This window comes from Branchiostoma lanceolatum, chromosome 16 (genome assembly GCF_035083965.1).
Source record: "Branchiostoma lanceolatum isolate klBraLanc5 chromosome 16, klBraLanc5.hap2, whole genome shotgun sequence".
NCBI lineage: Eukaryota > Metazoa > Chordata > Leptocardii > Amphioxiformes > Branchiostomatidae > Branchiostoma > Branchiostoma lanceolatum.
The window spans coordinates 15173163-15190358 of NC_089737.1; the positions used below are offsets into that span (position 1 = coordinate 15173163).

The window sequence follows — 17196 nt, forward strand, 5'->3', positions numbered from 1 at the left end:
GAAGTTCTGCTGCAGTACCAAGGACAGCAGCCATGACTGTGCAAATAACCGAATCCGTTTTATGATTGGTCAAGGCCTAACTGTATACTGTAAATGCAGACATCTTACCGGTGGTTGTATATTTGCAGTTTTCGCGGTGAAGACGCACAACAACTAATAACAAGGAACAAATTGAACACAGACCCAATCTTCAAACATTGAATACAGATTTATCCAGAACGTCAAGCCGAGTCAAAGCCACCGTGAACACTTTATTTTTTTACCTACGACGAAATTAGATCCCCGCAAACGTAGATAGATTAATTGCATTTACAATACTCAATTTCATAGCAATCCATCCATAGCATGCCTCTAAGATACGCTGTTCAAGCAGAATAACCACTATATAATACCAAAAACGTAACATTCTTGGCAAAGGTAATGACATGTCTAGGTTATCTCGACACAGTAAACCTGGCTCGCTTTAGGACGATGTAAATCTAAAGTAGCACTACGTAAGCAATGACGTAGACTTAGCCTTGAATTACAGCCACTGTTAAGGACAACCGTGAATTACGTAACTCAACGCTATATGAACAGCCTAGTTCTAAACGAACCCATATTCTCCAAAATTGTAACAGGGTCAATTAAGGACACATGTGTTGGAAAATCGTTTAGCCTTTTCCATTAAGACAGGGTGAAATAAGGACACACAGCTGAATGAACTTGATACTTGAGTCGTAATCAATAGCGGCTTGCACGTGTTAATGGAGGTCGAACTTTGGACCAGTCAGTTGGAGGTCGAGCTAGAGTTTCTCACACCACCTGTTAATGACGTCACGATGACGTCACGATGACGTCATAATGGCGTGAGTCCTGGCGTCATACGGTGTTAATGATTACACGTTTTTGCAGATGAACCTAAATTTGCAAGGATCGCATTCTAGTCAGCAGGGTGGCATAACGTGTGGGTATCAAACATAATCATAATCACGATCTACGGTGCCCTGCGGTTCGACTGATAACCTATATATATACAACTTCTGACCACATGTGATGATAATAGGAAAATGTTAGATGTATTATTAGGTGAGACACATACTGATAAGGGATAAGATTGCTACAGACATCTTGGACTGAAAACAGGTTTTCGACAGTAGCTTCCTGTTTCTTTCTCTGTTTTTTTTCTTTCTTAACTGTACATGTTCGACACTTTCATTTACCCAATTTGGCCCTCACTTCTGAATACTAGTTTTTTTATTACATTTATGTGAACTGAAATCAGTTTGTTGATATTCTATAGGGCTCGGTAGTTGTCTTTTTTTCTTTCTTGTGTGTTTCTTTGTTTGTTTATTTATTTGTTTTTCTTTCCTTCTTTACTGTACTGGTTCGAAAAAGCATCATGCTTTTGCTTCGCTTCAATTGAGGATGACTGCTCTACTTTTTTTTACCGGTTCGAGAATTTGCTAATCAATTTGGCACGTAACCTGTGAATTCGATCTTCGGTCGCACACTGGTCACGATGGCGAGCTGTTTAAATGAGTGTATCCACAAACCCCGGACCTCCAGCTCAGTGTCCCTTCCTAAGGACTACGTCCCTAGTAGAAGTGTACCGAGGGGTTTATAATTAGAACACGAACGGTTTAGTTTGTAGTACAGTTTGTAGTACCTTGTGCTGTTTAGGAGAGATTGGTATGAAACCACTGCACCACTCTAGCTATTTCTACTCTCCAAACAGAGTTTGGTGGGAAATATTGTGATCCTCTTATCGTCTGCCCCGTTTTAGGTCCACTCTCTCCACTAATATTGGTGGGGCCTGCGGACAAAAAACGGGGTAAACGATAAAAAGCTCAACAATCTTTCCCCACCAACTTCTGCTTGGAGAGTAGGTTTTTCTGCTCAAGAATCTAGTCCACCTGTTGTTTTTCTTGGTATCCACTTCTCAAAGACGCAATCCGCTTCCTGGATGTCGTAACACCTGGATGGCTACCTTAGCCTTAAAATCAGGCCTCGTCACTGGGCGTCTTATTTTCATCATTACTTGTTATTTTCTGGTTTCTTATCCAATCTTACGCTCGATAACTGTCATCTCCTTGGCCGATGTGCTGAAAATGGGCTAGTTATCACTACAAGAACCCTAATAGCGAGGGGAAAACGTGTATACAAGCAGAACACTGCATGTAATAAGCCATAAAAAGTGCCTTGGCGAAGCCCAGGTACAGAGGCTACGTGACCTCACCTTTCCAGATCGAAGGTCTTTAAAAAAAACTGCAGTCAGCAGAACGCTTTTAGGCACGAGTCATATGCCGGTTTACTTACTAGTTAGATAACGCCAGCATGCCGCCGTATCCCCTCCTCCCATTGGTCGCCGCTATGTGCCGTTGCTATGCAACATGTATGTGTAAGATTGATTGACGTGATACGGGCCTCTTCGGGCCCGAGAGCAAATCGGTAATGTCGTCTCTTATATGTTTCCTTGTAGTTCTCTTCTACTTACCCCTTTTAAAGATCACTTTATCCTATGAATTCCACGCTGTGTGTTGTATAATGTGTTTTACATGATGTGCTTGCATTGTTGTTGAGTAAGGCGTCGTTACTTTGTTTGCCCAGAAAAAATTCTGGAGCCCGAAGTTGTTTGTGCGATTTTGCAGCGTGGCGGGTCTAAAGATCAGACTACTGTAAATGCAGAAATGTTCGCGGTAGTTTTATGTTCGCGTTTTTCGCGGTGAACTCTTAACCGCGAACTTAAAACCGCGATAAGTGTTTCATTTATATAACTATAGCGCTACTATTGTTTCAAACGCGACCTTAAAACCACCGCGAACAGCTCAAATTTCTCTCTACCACGAAATTAAACTCCAGCGAACATTTCTGCATTTACGGTATGGTGAGACTCTGGCCGGTCGCGTGCTGGTCAGGAGTTTTGCGGTCGCGCAAAAGTGCGAGTCTGTAAGACCTGACGTTGAGTGATTGGTCTGTCGCACGTGTAACGGTATTGTCGACGTCTTGACATGTAACGTGGTAGTTAAATCACAATGCAGCACTGTTTAAGCATTGTAAAGATGTCGCGACCAGCAGTGGAACAATGCACAGTGCGCGTGCCTGCGGTTACTGCGCATTGCAGAGTTATTCTGCGACAGCTCAAAATATGGATTATCGTTTAACTTATCTTATTGTGTTTTGCCTTTCAATGTATGTTCGATGATGTTAACGATAGCTTACTGAAACACACGTTCAATATAGAAGGACAAAAATGTACTCTCCAAGCAGAGGAGGGGTTCCGGCTGGTTTTTGACGTGTTTGTAAGCGTTTTTGTCGGGCTTTCTACTTTGTCATTTTTTTGTCTCTTGAAACAAAATTGACAAAGTATAAAGCCCGACAAAAATGCCTAAAAACACATCAAAAAACAGCCTGAACCACTCCTCTGCTTGGAGAGTACTAAAGTGGTCTATTTTCTTTTCCGTCAATATCTGAGTCCCTGAATTTGTTTCCCAATCGTATCGCTTCACTGATGAGTTCCAAGTATCCCGATGGGTAGTTCGCTGGACTGAGGTGAAGAGGGTAATGGCTGTCTTTGCGATCATGGTTTACTGGAAAGACCTGGGAGGTTTGGTTAGATTTAGAAGAGGCTATGGTGGATTTTCAAGGGTGGCATCTAGTCAAGAAGAAACATTTTGTGTGAGAAAAAACATAGTTACATTCTGCAGGTGTTGCCAGATTTTGGTGAGGTTAAAGCTGTAAGTGTCTTCGCACAAAAGGTTACCTGAATGTTTTTGTAGCGTTTGTATGAATGTGTGTGGATGGACAGCAAATTCAAGAAGGCCAGGATGGATTGTCTTGATATTTAGTATTGGGTAGGTCTGTATGAGACCGGGAAATCATTAGATTTTGGGCCCCCTAGCGGCTTGTTATGATACTGCAGCATAACTTCTGATTTTGATATCTCGTTGTCTCAGTAATAAAGCTTCTATGAACGTTCAAATGCTGCCCTTTTTACGCTTACTTTCTGCACTCCATTCCCGATCAGCTGTTCTCAAAAAATATTTGCTCCTCGTCTTTGCTCAGCAAACCTGTCAATCACAATGGACCGGCAGGTGACCTTTGACTTACTTCATTGTGTTCGACTGGACTGTTCTATTCTAAAGATTGTAGGGGTTGAAAAAAATCCACAATCATTGCATGACACTTTTCTTATCATAAGCTCTGCCACATCTGACCGTACTGAAGGATCTAAGAAAACTTTTTAGAATCATATAAAACAAGCAACAGTAGAAAGCATCGCCTCAGTTTGCTGTTGTGTGGCAATTTGGGGCCTTAGCATCAGTCCCTTAATACTGGCATTTGGTGATGGACCCTGTCCTTCTGCACTAGTTAACGTACTGTTAACTGTTGATGGTTATGTAAGATCTAAAGGTAAAGGCCGAAGGGGCAGTGAATTGTTATCCACTATATCTACGGTACAGCATTGGAAGGTGGAGCCCAAACCTCTCCTTCAACAGCCTTTTACCTCCCCAACCGAAGTAAGGTACCCATTTTTGCACCTGGGTGGAGCCAGGAAAGACATGAAAGGTGCCTTTAAGAAGGACACAAAGTTAGCTAGCTATGGATGCCAGGATTTGAACCCGTGACCTTTTGATTTCGAGTCTGTTAGCCCAGCCACTCGACGCCAAAATGTTATGTAATATTGTGCAAATTTTCTGTCCTTGCCCTCAATTTGTAATAGACTTAGTAGCGCAGTCCTATCTATCGTTATGATAACGTTACAGCTCACGCGATGGAATGGTTGCGCTACGCCTTACCTCTTCCAATTCACGCTCATGGACTGTTCACGAGTACTGTTTCTCGTATTTCGATTAAAAAAATATATTGTTGGATTGAAGTTTTCTCGAGTTACCTTCCACGTTAATCTCCAAGCAGATCTATCGGTGGCAAGGAAGTATAATAAGAGTATCCTATGTTGGCTTTTGATACTGGTTGGCCCATCTGATACTGCCTAATGCCATCGATAGATCTGCTTGGAGATTAACCCTGTTCATGGACATTTGTTCAGGATGCCTTGTGTCAAGCTCACTAACAAACACAGAACTGCAATTCTAATAACAGCTGCTAGGGGGCCATCTTGTATTACTTCTGCCAAATACCTAACAAAACATATCTTGGTACAGCCTAGACATTAAGACCTAAGAAAATCATCATACATTAAGGAAAATATACAAGCATATAAATGCATGTAAATAAGCATGTAGATATGTACTTATGTGTATATCTGGTGTATGTTTTATGTGTTGTATTGTTTAATGAGCCCTGGGAAATTAGTCCCCTAGAGGGGCTAAAGGGCATCTCAATAAACTCAAGCATCGCGATCTCCCTGCAGTTCTAAAGGAAATCGCCAGGGAACCAAGATGATCATAAAGGAGGGTTTAAAGTTCAAAGGTTGAAAGTCTAAGGAGGAGATGGTCGGTAGGATATGTTGCCTGAGAGAGGTCACTATGTTATTTGTTAGCTTTTTTATATTCTTTTTACTCTGAAAAGCAACATGTTTGTTTGCTCATTCGTGTTGATCCACCGTTCTCTAGAAAGGGCACAGATTTCGGGCACACCACTTCACTTTCTTGGTTCTCCAAAACTTCAGTAAGAGAACAAGATAAAGACACAGGGCTCTGAGGTATAGCCTGGAGTCCAGCCTTCTTAGCTTTAGTCCGCTACCCAAGCTCCGCTCCCCGCCGGCTACTGACTGAGGTAAAGTTTGTGACTATATTCACTCCCTGAAACTGTGTGTGCCAAGGTACGGAGTGAGACATTACTCTCAGACATTATTTTCCTGTTGAAACTCCATCTGAGAGCCAATAATTTGAATTGGTGTCGCCTTGAATACTCCCAGTGGCCTTGGTTCGGTCATTAGCACCCCTCTGTTACTGGGTCAGTATGTGGGCCGTTTAGTCTTTCAGTTCTGAAAGTTGTAGTCGCTCGCGTGCACACAACGTGCTCCCCACTCGGACGGGTTCCAATCCTCAGTCCGGTCGTCAGATCTGGTCACGGTGCTCTGATCCACTCGCTCAAGGTTTGGCAGTTCATTGTGTTTCTTGGTTTGAATGTTGTTTTTTTTCTCTTAAAATGAATTCCTTGCGCAAATTGAGCAGTGAAGACTAAGATTAGGTTACAACTTGGAGCGACTTAAAAGATCTAGAAGTCACGAGATCACTCTAAAAGGTGGTCAGCACTATTTATGTCTGCGACGTTTCATTTATATCAAAACTGAAATGTTAGTCGGTTTTATAGGTCATCAAGTGCGTCACGTCTGGAGAGAGCTTAGGTTCTAAATCACCCGATGACGTCAGAGTCACATCAACTGTTGGGTGTTCCTGGCAACCCGCCAACTAAAACCATAGCGACAATAGGCAAATGAAACTTTCTGTCGAGCAAACTTTCAACCATCCCGATGTACGTTTTTTTTATTAGCTTTCACTTTTTTGTAAATTGTTACCTATGAGAAGGAGGTTCATCTCCGACGGGGGTACTGTTTCTCTCTGTGCTTGTGTGTTCGCAGCTACATTGTATTACTCAAGATCCGTTAGATGAATTTGTTTGAATTTTGGCATGTTGGTAGTTATTGAGGTCCTTATGAAACATGGTGATTTTGGGCACCGTATCAGCATTTTCAGGTACTGCATTATAGCTTGGTTTTGGTAGATGTCTGTATTATTTCATATTGGTCAATGTTTCACTCCTTTGGCTGCAGCAAAACATACCAGTCAGTTTATATATTTATTTATTTATATATTTATCATTAATCTTTAGGGTGATCCCTTCAGTTAACATTGTAACTGATTTCCAAGGGAGTCCATAGTTCGGAAGTGATTTACAACGACTAGCTCTGGTACGTATGGTAATGAGGAAACACCTATATACTACAACCAACACGGTACAGTAAAGGGTGTTGAACAGAATAAATCATCAATGAGATTTAAATCATGTCTGCTAGTCATGCTGTACTTTGTGTATCTATTGAGGTAACCGTAAAACTGGGTCAGGGTCTGTTTACTTATTAACCGGTGAAGACCGGTACATTATGTAACCACGGTAAGCTGGACTGATACAAGAAAGACTGATTGCGGCTGTAGGATGTTCTGACCACTACAGCAGCAGAGCACGGTGGACTTCTACTACTACTACTACTACTACTACCATGTAAGCTGGTGTAGTTTTGGAATTTTACGTGGGAGGATAAAATCATACATGTATATGGACATTGGCATAAACTGTTGGCTAAAGTTACTAGCTAGTACTATTCCTGGACATAAACGTGTAGACTACGTGTCACGCTAAAGCTAAGAGTGTTTAATAGCATAGTTGGTCGATGGGGACATGCATCTATGTCAGTTCAGTATAGGGCATATATGTGTCCCTATAATGTCTCCTTCTGTGCTAATAATATGTCCCTCTGGCTGCGAAAGCATTAGCAGGGTTGGTCGATGTGAGCATGCACCAATATCAGTCCAGTTTAGGGTAGGTATCCGTTTTAGATTCAGGGTAGACATAATGATATAGAGTAGAGACAAAGACTTAAGTCCATCACAATAAAAGAAGTAACAAATCATGGGCTGTTGATAAGTGTCAAATGACAATTGATATTTCATGGGAGGCTATTTTTTTCTGTGAGTGTCTGTGTACTACTCCTCTACACATTGTCCTGGTTTTTACTTGGTTTTTATTTTGACCCATATATGTCCATCTTCAGTATATTATATGAATTTGTATTAAATTTCCTTTAAAAAAAACAGTAAAGAGGGAAAAATCATGGACTGAAAGCACAGAAAAGGGACACGCCACACCATTCAAGGCAGACTCGTCTGCAAACACCCACCAAATACAGGGTCCCTCTAGGCTGCGGGAGCTAATAGTGTCAGTGGGGTTGGTCTCTGAGGGCATGCATCAATGTCTGCCCAGTAGTAATTGACAGTTGCGTGTGGAACAATCTGTTTGTTTTCTCGGTAGTGTAACCTCAGGTCGGTGACCTGTTTTTAGGTCAGCCAAAACTATATCTTAACCAAGTCACTATGAAAATACATGAAGAGAAAAGAATAACGAAAATTGCTAAATCCTTTCTTGAAGGCCCAGCGACATGCCTTTGTTTCATCTAATATCCAAGCAGATCTAACTGTTGCAAAGACCGTATCCAACTAGCAAACAAACTTTTGTTGCAAAGTCCTTTTGCCAGTTGGATACGGTCTCTTTGTAACGGTTAGATCTGCTTGGAGATAAGTTTCTTCGACTGTTTGAACCTTGGAGAATAGCTGCCTTACAACCTCATAAATCTGGGGATATACTGCCCATAACGGTGCCATATCAACACTTACATCTAAACCTGGGAGGGGGCAAAAATTATTTACATTCCCATCTGAAATTCAATGATTATCATTAGATAACAATTTGCATCGTAAATATTTACGGTGGCTTTATTGTTGTGGTTTTCTTGCAAGCTTGATGACCCTACCTAGACCGCGAAATCATAATACCGCCGAATATAATTATGTGTTTGCGTTTCAAACTTGTTTCGCTCTGCAAACCTATAAAAACAACAACTACAGTCTCCCTTCATTCCTACCAGGAATTAAAATATCACAGACTCTTTGAAATAATTGAGTTGACAGGAATTCGATTTTTCCAAATAAAATTGAGCAGGTATATATGTAGCTCCGGTCGTTTTATTACTTTTAAATTCAATACTATTGATGAATTAAGGTAGCAGACAGAATGAGGGAGCGTTTACAGTTAACAGAAGCAAATTATAAACGGCTGCTTACATGGAATATCCACTATCCTATCCCCTATCCTGATATTTTTAGTCGGACAGAGTACGTGTTATGCTTTGGTCCCAATAGCGCCGGTGCCCGTCGGGGGTGTAGTTCCGGCCGGGCCCGTAGCCACAAATGTGTCCCGGTGGACTGCCGGGCACGGTTGGGTACCTCCCGGTGCTCGTACGATTTAATAGCTCGCGGCGTCTATTTGTTACCGGGTCCCGTGTTGATTTTAAAATGGGTTAAAATGATTTGGGGTCCTGGCCGGGCCCCAAAGATAGCCCGTCAGCCGCAGGGTGTCCCACGGAGCCACTTAGGGGCCACGTCTAAATGTGCAGAAAACAGCCCGTAAATGGCCCGGCGGGGCCCCTTTACCAATTGATACCTAAACATTAAACATGAGAAGTGGTCTATATTCACCCCTCAGCACTGACTTTAATCCGAGGACTTAAACCCTAACATAGACATGATCCGCCGTGCGAGCGGCATAACTAAAGGCCAGGCATCAGACACTATTTAAATACACGCGTCCCAAACTTAGCGAGCCTGGCTGTATATATGTCAGACGGTGATACGGGAGAGCGGGGGGAAATGCGGTGTATGCCCGGCGTGCGGCGTATGCACACCCCGCCATGGGGAGTCATCGCAGCCAATTGCACCCTTTACTTTTGTTTCCTTGGGCACGCTCCAAGCAGATGTCAGGTGGCTTTGGATCAGTTTGCACAACTTCTTGCAGGATATACACAATTAGGTATCTATCCATCTAGCATAGAAATCTATTTTTGTGCCTATCTATCTATCTATCTATCTATCTATCTATCTATCTATCTATCTATCTATCCATCTATCTATATCTATCCAATATATATCTATCCTCTCTCTCTGTCTCTCTCTGTCTCTCTCTGTCTGTCTGTCTCTCTGTCTGTCTGTCTGTCTCTCTGTCTGTCTGTCTGTCTCTCTCTCTCCCTCTCTCTCTCTCTCTCCCTCTCTCTCTCTCTCTCTCTCTTCCACTCACTCTCTCTTTCTTTCACTCTCTACATATATATATGCATACATGCATCTATAAGTCTGAGTTCAGCGTGTCACCTGAAGACCGCAGAAACACGCCCTTTTTATCTCAGGAAAGGTATAGCCACACTAACTGCATTATTTGGATGGCATCCGCCCGCGCATCACTCTTTGTCCGTTTCCGAAAAAAGGTGATGACTATATTGTACATCGTACAAAGAAGTTGCAAAATGCGAAAATATATACTGTTAGTTGCAACAAAATATTGGAAAACGGAGACTAAAGCAAAATCCTACAAACACAAAGAAGAAGTTAAAGAAAGAATCTATCGTTCAGAATATTATGTTATATTTGTTCGGGCATTTGTTTTACATTCCTGACTACTAATTCCATTACGGAAAGCAATTTTATGCCCAATTTGTTTCACACGCTCGAATCAGTTTTGGGGTGCCCATAGGATGTAATACATAAATCTAAATTGCTATTAAGGTCTAATCGTATCACTGTGACGTCAGCCGCTGATGCAATCCAACTGCGAAACCATTTTCACGGTAAGCCCTTCCATTACACAAGACAGCTTAAAGTTTCCGTCGTATTCAAGCCAGTTTGTTTGGGTTGCCATAACTTCTCTAAGATCACGTACATAGCTCTCGCTGATTTTTTTTATGTTTAATTTTTTATCTGGCAAATATAGAATACAAAAATGCTAGAGCGTGCCTCATGTTGCGCCGACTGTATCGCCTAATGTTTATATTTACTTAAAAGAGAAATCACCAGTGTCTGTGTGTGTGCAAAACGTCTATCCATCAAATGGTAACTACTATAATGAAATGCTCTGAATGGAATTAACGTTTTAACGTTTCCTTGCAAATGTGTTTTTTAATGGCCTTCCCGAGTATCGAAAGCGTTTCCGTGAAAATAGAAACGACGATGGCTGTTGGCCCGTTGGGAAGTATATTTGGCATAGTATAACGGGAGAGATGGAATGACAACAATGCCGGACAGGGAACGCTAGGTTTAGACACACTCATGTTCAGTCGAACACGACAAAGTCTCGACTACAGGAGGTATCGCTGAAGACTTGAAGGTGCGTGAAGATCACTTGGACTTGTGGTTGCCACTTATCTTGAGGTTGGCATATTGTAATTTGGTCTAGCTATTTTTTCTTTTCTTCGAAAAGCACCAAAAAGTGTACAGCGTTATTCCTGTGCAAGTTGAAGCTATGCTGGGTTGCAGCATAATTACTACAGTAAGTCGTTAATGGTTTATTTATTTGTTTAATGTCTTGTTAATCCTTGAGTGTGTTCTTGTATTGTATGACGTGGATAAGGCTATTGTTTTAGTGGTTTCTACGGCGGAGATTTTTTAAGTGACGAGTTCTAAATACCTTGGGTTTTCTGCAGGTAAAGCATCACTATTCATTAACGTGCATATAATGTGTTTATAATTAGACGCGTAGACAACCTAAGCAATAAATTCAAACTAGCATTTTGGTATAGTGGTTAGCGACCCTATTTCAGTGCCCACATGTCAACATTTCGAATCCCCTCTCGCATGCTACTGGGAAAGTCTATAAGACGGGAAGGTATTAAGCCTTGTCGAATAGCACTCTGAAAGAAGAAGTTCCCTCGCATTGTTCCAATTTATACCGGGCATAGTGTCTGTCGTCCTCACCGCGTGACGTTAGTAAATAAGCTGTTCAAAACTCGATTTACATACATTTCTACACAGTAAGTCTTAAACGTAGACAAAGATTGTCATAACACTAAATTTCATCCTAATTGCTTGCAATTAGCCGTCGGGCAAGAGCGTTTAGTTCGCGTTCTCCTGAGTCTCTAGTGCCGTGTAGTCTCTACTCGACTAACTACACCAGATGTAGGGAGAATATTTGCCAGGGAAGTTTGGCCACCAGACGGTTTCATTTGCAAGCGCGAATATTGACTCTCACCGTGGACTAAGTCTACTGGATAATTATCCCCTTTTTTGCCGAATTGTACGATCCATACCCCTGTCGGAAAGCCTGGTGGGGGCTAAGTGCCGTGTATGTACTATCGATAACGTGCACGTAACTATACAATGCCCAGGACCATTCCGCAGATGCAGGGTACATTTTCAGCAGTCCGAGCAATACAGGAGGATTAATGTGTGAACGCTTCATTTATCGAGCATGCGCGGACCGGCTATTGGTCAGCGATGGCTGGCAGCTGTTCTAATCAAAGTCGCTAGTCGACGCTGCGGTTTGGATAAAATGGGAGGGAGAAGGGACGACTCAAATGTCCACCAGCTAAAGCGTATGTTTCTGTTTATGTCTTCCATGACCCTGACATTATCGGCAAGCAAAAAAAAAAAACAGATATAAAAACAAGAGTAAACAAAAAAAACTATAAAAAAAGTTAGCAGCGGTTGTGTATAGGTTGTGTTGGACCTAACGTTTGAAGATTCTACCATAAAACTCGCAAGGCCAGCTCGAAATGCTGTAGTCACACTTTGTGGTCAAGAGAAGTCAATAGGGTGAATTCTAACAAATTACATCCGGGCTCTTTGGGATTCCTGGAGCTGCCCTTGTGGGAAGGGCCGTCAAGGTCAAAGGAAGAGATAAACATGAGGATCTGGTCATGATGCGGTCATCTTGACCTTGCTTGACCTTGACCTTGCGGGGTGGATAAGGACATACACATTCTATCCAAACAATCCGTCTTAACACGGAGAATCTGTGAGATAGTGTAGAGGGCTTAGCAATGCATCCTTTCACGACATCTGTGCCTATTTTCGACAGCTCCATTGCATTTACGATTGTTTGCCGTTTTGCGGCGTATTTTATATGGAAGTGGCTATTGGCAGGATGGTCCTGTCAACTGTTGAAAAATTTGCACTGTGGACAGGATCATACTAGTAGCATTGCTATGATTTCTCAACTGCACAAAGTTTCAGCACGATGTAAGCTCATTCATGTATCGTTGATCATTACCATTATCTGTCGACCAATATGTGTATGCTATTTTTCGCGATACAAGCGAAAACCGATGCTTTGGTCAAGGTTAACTATAATATCAATTCGGTGTAGCGTGATCTAACGGTTTCTTTACAGAATGCCACATGTACAACACATGCGATTTCATCTTCACCTTCTCCCATCCTCATCTAGCTTGAGGGTCGGGGACTACGGTCGAAGTGATCTTTCAGTCTAGTCATGCGCTTGAGCCAAAAGATATTTCAATAAAATGACATTAGAGCAAAAACACTGACTACTAGTTTGCTACAGTTTTACAGGCATGAGATGAATGTTCTAGTGAAGGATACAAAGAGACATAAGGGAAGATGATAGACTTGGAGCGCGCGCGAGAAAGAGAGAGAGAGAGAGAGAGAGAGAGTTAGAGAGGAACAAAGAAAGAGAGATAACGTTAAATCAACTTACCGGCGTGAGATATGTTCTAATCAAAGATACAACCAGAGAGAAAATAAACTTTGAAAGAGATAGATAATAGAGAAAGCACCGTCAAGTCAATAGCATAGATGGAAAGATTTCTGGCGCAAAGGTAGAGACTCCACAATGAAAGATAGACCTGTTCTGTCTCACTTAATTTAAAGAGAGACCAACCCGATAGTTGAGACATCACCCGTGGCCAGGAATCTGTCAGTCCTTATGACCGAACTTGACCTTCACAATATGTGGGTTCTATTTTTAGAACCCAGTTTCCCATGATGTGTCTCACTACTGTTTCAGCTCGGCTGCAGACAACAGAACTGTTTTCTGTCGGGTCTACCTTCGGGGATGCCTTTGACCTTCGGGGATGCCTGTGACCTTCAGGCCTGCTTTAGAACAACCGCGCGTGTATTTGTCGGCGACGCAGGGGGTCGACATGCTATTTTTGGACATGCGACTGGAGTTTCTTTCAGTCAAGTGTGATATTAGAGTTAACCTTCTCCACATGCGGCCTAGCGCCTCGACACGTACAGTGTATGCCTGGCGGTCTGCCCGTGTAAAGTACATGGTGCCATCTATGGGTATGAGATGGTAGCTTTCAGTAAGATGCCTGTGTAGAAAGTCAAGATTCCTGATCATGGTTGATTGGTATTCTCCAAGCAGAGGTTTCGATCGGGAGCTAGAAGTGGTGACAATTTTTAACGTTGCCCTGCCTCCATAGCGTTACAAATTGCGGCCACTACTAGGCACCCATCGAAACCTCTGCTTGGAGAGAAGTGGATTGGTGCGTCGATAGGATTGGCGTTTTATTCATTTCATTTTCTCATTTCAAGGAAGGAAGGAAGGAAGGTTCTTTTAGCATAACCACAGTTTGTAGGTTTAGTCATTTTGTGGGTCGCATTTCACTCTTCAAGAGGAGGTTCGGCTCCGGCTGGTTTTTGCCGTGATTTAAGGCGTTTTTGTCGGGCTTTCTATGTTGTCCTGTTTTGTTTATATCGCCAAGCTAAACTTAGCTTGGAAAGAAGTCGCATTTCCCATGTAGTCTCATCTCTTAGTGTTCTGACTTCATTTGACGAAACATCGAGCCAGGTTTACAGACGTGGTTATGGAAAATGTTTAAACTTTTGAAATCTGATCACTGCTATATCTAGTAAAGTTATCTCTACCAATAATTGCCCTGGTACTGCATGATGCACGTATTATCCTATCTTGGAACACCTACTGCGACACGGCACCATAGAACACACTTAGGAATGTCATTATTGTGAGAAAAATGCAAAATATTTGCACAAGGTCCCAAAAACTGATTGAAATATTTCTCTAGTGACAACACTTTCTCTCACAAACAAAAATATGTTTACCACCACAAACCAGTTGCTTACACCTTATAGGGGTTATCGGACACAAGGCCAAAGTCCAAGACGTCCCCGCCACTTAGCCGAATTCTTCAAGCCACTTGAATGTTGACAGCTTAGATGTTGAACACCACATCTGAAGTACGTGTGTCGTGCTCGGAGCTATTCTGGTGCCGTTATTTGACATGCCAGCAGTCAGTACTTGGAGATGTAAGAACTCCCGCGACTAAAGCGGCCAAAAGTAGCACGTTGGAGGCAACGTGACTGAGATGGTCTGAGAAGTGTAACTCGGGTGGTCATGGCGTGGGATAACACGTGGTAGGTTCTCCGAACTCGTCTTGTCATTGACCTATAACTTCTGTTCGTTCCTTAAGACTCGTTGTGTCAAGGTAGAGTAGATGTTGGTCTAATAATAAATTTATAATTGTACGTCAGTGGGGCTTTCTTTTTTGTTGTTTGTTTGTTTGTTTATTATTGGGTTGTAAACAGACTAGGTTCAATGTTATGAATAGAGTTTCACTACTTTTGTCGAGGTTAGTCCATAGCATACAAAATAGCTGTGAATGAAATGTCAGGTTTACTCGTAGCTCGCATTAAAAACTTCCGTTGTTGTTTTTAAAGAAAATGTTGATTGTCTTGATATTTTGCTGTATGTAAGCCTTCTTTTCAACTGCACCTTTTTCTTTGTTGTTTTATGTTTATGAACAGAATACTGAAACAAAACAAGTTGTATTTAAAGGACCTTTTTCATTTGTAGGAAATCACCATTCGCATATGCAGGTTTTGCAGTTGTGTAGAACGTTTGGCCCCTAGCATCTTTCTTCCAAACTGCAGCTTCCAGTCAAAGTGTATGGATATCCTTCAGAGCCTGGCCATACTGTTGCTGTGCTGTCGAGGGTGTCTTGATCTGAAAAGACATCTATCTACAACCACTTCCTCAGCCAGTTGAATATCGTACAACACATGATTCTAAACTGGCCCTAAAATATCCTCTGCGACTGTTGTACGCCTGTGTGACCGGCTGGTTAATTGCTTTGGAACAGACTTTGAACGACTCCTTCCCGTGTTGTTTAGCATTTTCGGTGGCCTACGTGCGAAATTTGCCTCTCACCTGTCCAAAGGTCAGGTGTGCCGGAGCGGAGTGACCTCAGGCCCGATAAGCCAGGTGCCACAGCTGATAACGTGGCGACAATAAGATAACGGTAAAAACAAGGGCACAGGGCACATAGGCTAGTACCTGGAGAATAATGGCATTCAGTGTAGATATACGAAAGATAATGGTAAAAACAAGGGCACAGGGCTTTTAGGCTAGTACCTGTAGAATAATGGCATTTGCACCTATGGACAAACTTATAATAAAAACAAGGGCACAGGGCACTTACATTTTTGTAGGCTGACACCTGCAGAATAATGTTATCTGTACACATCCACAAAATGGTAGTAACAACAAGGGGAAAGGCCATTTAGCTAGTACCTGCAGAATAATGGCATTTGTGCCTATTGACAAACTAATGATACAAACAAGAAGACCGATCACTAAGGCTGACACCCGTAGAATAATGGCATTTGTAGATATCCATAAGATAATAGTAAAAACAAGGGCACAGGCCACTTAGACCTTCAGTGATAAAACAAGGGCACAGGGCACTTAGGCTATAGTACCTGAAGAATAATGATATCTATAGATATCCGTAAGATAATAGTAAAAACAAGGGCACAGGCACTCAGGCTAGTACCTGAAGAATAATGGTATTTGTACATATATAATAACATCCGTGACACTTTCACGACCAGATGATGATGACGTTCAGACGGACGATCTTTTATCGTGAACCACTCGACCAATGATGGGCATCTGAGCACGAAATCGCGCCAACTCTCGTCGGTTCTCGTCCTCGAAACACGTGATGAAAACCCATTGACGGTACTGTCTATGTGGACCTCATACTGATCAGAACACCGAAGGACCGCCTTGGCTGCAAACAAGCTTCAATACGTTAAAAAATAATTGGGACCGATGGCCTTTGCTCTGTGGACTACTACTGCAAAACTGCTGCCCAACACATTAAGGGGTTGTCACAGACCTGTTTTCGACAACTCCAGCCATTTGCACCTGGATAGAACTGTTCCTAAGCAGGTGTAAGCTGCGCCTTAGTCTCGATAACAACTTTTGTTGAAAAACTCTCAGACTGTCAGGCAGTAGCTGATACGAGACGGCAACAGTGGCCAAGTGTTTCGTACTCTGCACCTGTATGCTGTAGAGTAGCATGGAGTATATTCAAAGCGTTCTCGCGCCACGATCACTGGAATAGTTTGCCTTGCTTGTATTTACATGTAGGGTGTCTTGTATAAAGACAATTCAAAACCTACAACTGGATAAAATTCTGAGATTTACTTCCGGACGTTTTGACTGACACCTTTCACTCGTTTTCGGCGTCACTAGAATAAGCTGGGCAGAACTACGGTGTCTTGGTTTCGGCCATAAGGCATCATATGTTCGGATTAGGTCCTTTTTCCGCATAAATGTTTGACTGTGGTACTCAGAAGCTGCCTTGTCTTTCCAGACAATAATCTGTTAAACTGATCATCAAGAGGAATTGGGCTTTATATCGAGTTTTGATATTACCATCTT

General features: G+C 42.2%; 1 protein-coding gene across 1 annotated transcript in view; it reads left to right on the top strand.

Annotated features, from left to right (window-relative positions):
- The first annotated feature begins 2414 nt into the window (after window positions 1–2414).
- The window catches only part of LOC136421586 (insulin-like peptide), a 48119-nt gene continuing 33337 nt past the window's right edge, over window positions 2415–17196 (top strand). Inside the window, exon 1 of the mRNA XM_066409020.1 lies at window positions 2415–2430. The gene's annotated coding sequence lies outside the window, so the exon portion shown is untranslated. The remainder of the gene's footprint in view (window positions 2431–17196) is intronic.